Raw genomic sequence first — 5,037 nt, forward strand, 5'->3', positions numbered from 1 at the left:
GGAGAATATATTTGCAAAGGACACCACAGATAAAGGACTGGTATCCAAGATCTACAAAGAACTTCTCAAACTCAATACACGAGAAACAAATAAACAAATCATAAAATGGGCAGAAGATATGAACAGACACTTTTCCAATGAAGACATACAAATGGCTAACAGACACATGAAAAAATGTTCAAAATCATTAGCCATCAGGGAAATTCAAATCAAAACCACACTGAGATACCACCTTACGCCAGTTAGAATGGCAAAGATAGACAAGGCAAGAAACAACAATTGTTGGAGAGGATGTGGAGAAAGGGGATCCCTCCTACATTGTTGGTGGGAATGCAAGTTGGTACAGCCACTCTGGAAAACAGTGTGGAGGTCCCTTAAAAAGTTAAAAATTGAACTACCCTATGACCCAGCCATTGCACTACTGGGTGTTTACCCCAAAGATACAGACGTAGTAAAGAGAAGGGCCATATGCACCCCAATGTTCATAGCTGCATTGTCCACAATAGCCAAATCATGGAAGGAGCCGAGATGCCCTTCAACAGATGACTGGATTAAGAAGCTGTGGTCCATATATACAATGGAATATTACTCAGCTATCAGAAAGAACGAATTCTCAACATTTGCTGCAACATGGACGGCACTGGAGGAGATAATGCTAAGTGAAATAAGTCAAGCAGAGAAAGACAATTATCATATGATTTCTCTCATCTATGGAACATAAGAACTAGGATGATCGGTAGGGGAAGAAAGGGATAAAGAAAAGGGGGGTAATCAGAAGGGGGAATGAAACATGAGAGACTATGGACTATGAGAAACAAACTGAAGACTTCAGAGGGGAGGGGGTGGGGGAAGGGGATAGACTGGTGATGGGTAGTAAGGAGGGCACGTATTGCATGGTGCACTGGGTGTTATACGCAACTAATGAAGCATCAAACTTTACATCGGAATCTGGGGATGTACTGTGTGGTGATTAACATAATATAATAAAATAAAATAAAAAAAAACAAAAAAAAACAAGAAAAACAAAAATAAATAAATAAATAAATAAATAAATAAATATCTTCATTCCAACCTCAAATATGACAAGGATTTTATGCTTAATTGAATGTACTCTTGATAAAAAGAAGTTGCAAAAAGCTGATATTAAAAAATAAATATATACGGGTTGCAAAAAAAAAATGAATGGGTAAATTTGTTATCACAGATTTGTTACATAATATGTAGACATCATAGCATTTAATTAATACTTGAAATTTCCAGTAATTCAGAAACAATATAAATATAGTAATTTTGCCAAAAAAATGTATGTTTGTACGAAAAGCAGTTGTTTTTTATGTATTCAAAATCACTTTCCAAATGTAAGAAATTAAAATTAGCTATTAAACTCCATCAGCAAATTGTTAAAAACTCAAATGTGTACATGTTTTTATTTAAATTCCAGTTAGTTAGGAGATGGGAATTAAGGAGCGCACTTGTCATGAGCACCAGATGTTGTATGTAAGTATGGAATCACTAAACGGTACACCTGAAACTAATATTACACTCTATGTTAACTAACTGTAATTTAAAGAATTCTTTTTCAGAGAATAACTAGTTTCAAAGTGATTTTCTGCTTTTAGCCTGTTCTCAATGTAATCACTCCAAATGAGTATTAAGGTGTCTTAGATGCAGGAAGCAGTTGCCTTTTTCAAAAAAGGAAATAGTTCTTGGTTTAAAGAATGTATCGCATTAATAAGTTTAAACAAAATTTTCAAGGTAAAAGAAGACAAAAATAAGTGTACTCTAATTAAATTTTTTTTAATGTTTACTTCTGAACATTATTTTTGAGGTCAGAGCTCATAAATTAGAAGACCAATTCAAAAGCTGTTAAGTGTCAAACATGAAAGTGTCTAGATCCTACATTTGAGACACAAAGACAAAAAGAAAAAAAATACCTATTTTCATTTTAGGACCAGAAAGAAAGTCTAGTTACAAAGTAGTGAATTGTGTTAACATGAAACATCCCTTTGTGTGTTTAGATGTAATCTATGGCTGTGGTTGGGCATGCCCAGAATAAGGGGATGTAGGTCCTAAGATTGGGTTTGACTCTTCTATCTAAGTGTAACCATGGGTGCAATCTTTGCAAAAATGCTAAAATGCTTCACACATAAGTCTCTTCAACCACTAATTGGTGATTAAAGCACATATCTCTCCATAATATTAAATTGCTTGATATTAACCATATGCAGCTCCAAATACAGAGCAGGCAGTCAACATATGTTAGACTGTCAGTCTGTATTCAGTTACTGAAGCACACTCATGAAATCCTTTTCTTTTCTTTTTTCTAGGAAGGCATGATTGGATCAAAAGCCTCAGTGTGTGGCCTCTATTTACCAGGATATCTCAATACTTATTCAATGGGCACAGGCAATGCAACTCTCCCCCAGGATTTTCTCCTGCTGGGCTTTCCTGGGTCCCAGGTCCTTCAGCTCTCTCTCTTTATGCTTTTTCTGGTGATGTACATCCTCATAGTGAGTGGTAACATGGCTATCTTGATGTTGGTGAGAACCTCCCACCAGCTACATACCCCTATGTACTTCTTTTTGAGCAACCTCTCTTTCTTGGAAATTTGGTATACCAAATTTGCAACCCCTGTGCAAGAGCAGCCCAGAAAATATCAGCTCCTTATCTGTCTCCACTCCAGCCGCACTGCCAGGGGGCCCTCTGCACATAAAGCCCTGTGAACCAGCTTTTATCCACCTCTGCTTCAGCTACCATGCCTGGGTGCCTTCAGTGTGAAGACGCATGCACTTGTATGTTTCCTGTAGCATGATGTACAATAGCAAGTGTATGAAAACTACCCAGGTATCCACCAGAGATGAATGGAAAAGGACGGCTCTTCAGCCGAACCACCACCTCTCTGCTTGCCTAGCCTGGATTCTCTGCCTGCTCCCCTAGATCTCCCACTATATCTGCACCATCTTGAGGGTCCTAACCCAAACCTGGTGTCTGTGAATCCCATGTCTTCTCCAGAACCTCCATGTTCACACACTCTGCCGGCACCCCCACAAATCACCACCACCCTCAGGTCCCTGCACTCCACCTGCACCCCAGAGAGTCCTAGCCCACACCGTGGTGTCCCTGTACCCCTGGACAGAGAAGCACCCAGAAGTACCTGCAGATCCTGATCCTCCTCTTCCTTGGTAGCAGCAGGCTGGAGCCCCAGGACCAGAAAGGCAGCATGTGGGAGAAATTCTAGGTGAAAGTTAAGCACAAGACTCAGAATGTGGGTTTTCATGCACTTCATGGGATCACACAAGGACCACCACCTCTTTCCAACTCTTCAAAGCATGTTGTTGCTGATACTACATTACAAGTTAGAAAGGATTTTGTGCCTTAGCAGCCAATGGTGTTCCAGCAGTGCCACTGCGGGAGAGGACACAACAAAGTTCTATAGGAATGCCAAAAAATACAGAGTTCCTAAATACACCACAGAGATGGTATAAGTCAACCCTGGTACAGATTTATGAATTAGAGGCACATAAGATTGAAACGGGGGGAGCTTCATCCCCAAGACACACGTAAGCCTTCAGGGACTATAGCTCCAGATACAAATGTCTTCCATGCTATACTCACTGATCACAAATAAAATCCACTCATTGCCAATTATTGATCCTATCAGTGGACGGCAGTTTATACATGTACCCACAAAAGAATCCTCACATTCCTCCAGCATTTTATGTCTGGTCTTCCAAAGCCTGCCTTCATGAAGCAGAACCTGGAGGTTCTTGTATTTGGGACCCACCACAACATCCCTTCATCCACCAGGAGACTCCCATCAGTACAGCCTTGAATGTGTTTGTAGAAAGACAGTTGCTGGTCTTCCCTTTGGTGCACTAGTCAGGGGAAGTTGTGGATATTTATTCCAAGTCTGATGTAATTAAGCTTGCTGCTGAGAAAATGTTCAGTAACCTAGATATCACAGTGACCCAGGCCCTCAGCACCACTCACAGTGTCTTGAGGGTGTTGTGAAGTATGGTAAGATGGAAATCCTGGACAGATTAGTGTGGGCTGACCTCTGGGCTGCTGGTCACAAGTGAAGCAGATAGCATCATGGGTGTCATTTCCCTGTCAGACGTGTGGTAAGCCCTGATACTCATGCCTGCAGGTGCCAAACAGAAGAAGACAGAAGCAGAGTGGCCACTGTGCATGGAGAAGCCCTTGGAGAAAATGTGAACAAGGATTCTGGGTCAGGCTTTGCCTCCTGAACACTGACTGTGATAAAAGATGGTGAAATGGCTATGAATGTGTATCAGGGATTAGTGATGGGTATTTTTCCCAGTGATGTTGAAACTGAGCATAGGAAACAGATTTTATGTGTTTGAAGATTCAGGCTTGTGTTAAAATACTATTTGCAGACTTTTGAACAATTTCAGATGCTATATGTTATCAAAGTGCACCGTGCCCTGAATTTTTTAATTATTTTTCATCTCAACGAATTCACTGGTGGGTAACAGGTAATACAACATAAGTGGAAAGCATGGCCTATTCTGACCTTGTGCCTTCTCTTAACACAAGGGGTATTTCTTCATTATGACCCGTGGCAGCTGGAACCACATAGGGCTGCAGTGTGAGCACCTTTGAACCTTTCTCCAACCACTTTCTTTTCCCTAAATTTGTGGAACTGCTGTAATTTGAATATAAATAATTATTTTGCAAAACTTAACGACTTTTTATATTAAGTGTCTGTTCTGTTCTATAATGTAAGCATGACTGCTTTACAACAGCATTATATATTTTTACCCACAGCAATATTTTACACACCTTGGCAGGTAAACATCGTACCCATTAATAAACCTTTGGTTGTTATTGTCAATGGCAACTTCTTCATTTAACTTTGGATCTAGAAAGGATAAAACTTCTTTTTTAATGAAATATTTTATTTATTTATTTGAGGGAGAGACAGCCAGCGAGAGAGGGAACACAAGCAGGGGGGTGGGAGGGAGAAGCAGGCTCCTTGAGCCAGATGCAGGACTCAATTCCAGGCCCCTGGTAACT

General features: G+C 40.3%; 1 pseudogene; it reads left to right on the top strand.

Annotated features, from left to right (window-relative positions):
• The first annotated feature begins 3,263 nt into the window (after nucleotides 1-3,263).
• Nucleotides 3,264-4,215, top strand: LOC100475021 (annotated as a pseudogene).
• The last annotated feature ends 822 nt before the right edge of the window (nucleotides 4,216-5,037 follow it).

This window comes from Ailuropoda melanoleuca, unplaced genomic scaffold (assembly GCF_002007445.2).
Source record: "Ailuropoda melanoleuca isolate Jingjing unplaced genomic scaffold, ASM200744v2 unplaced-scaffold7743, whole genome shotgun sequence".
In the NCBI taxonomy this organism is placed as follows: Eukaryota; Metazoa; Chordata; class Mammalia; order Carnivora; family Ursidae; genus Ailuropoda; species Ailuropoda melanoleuca.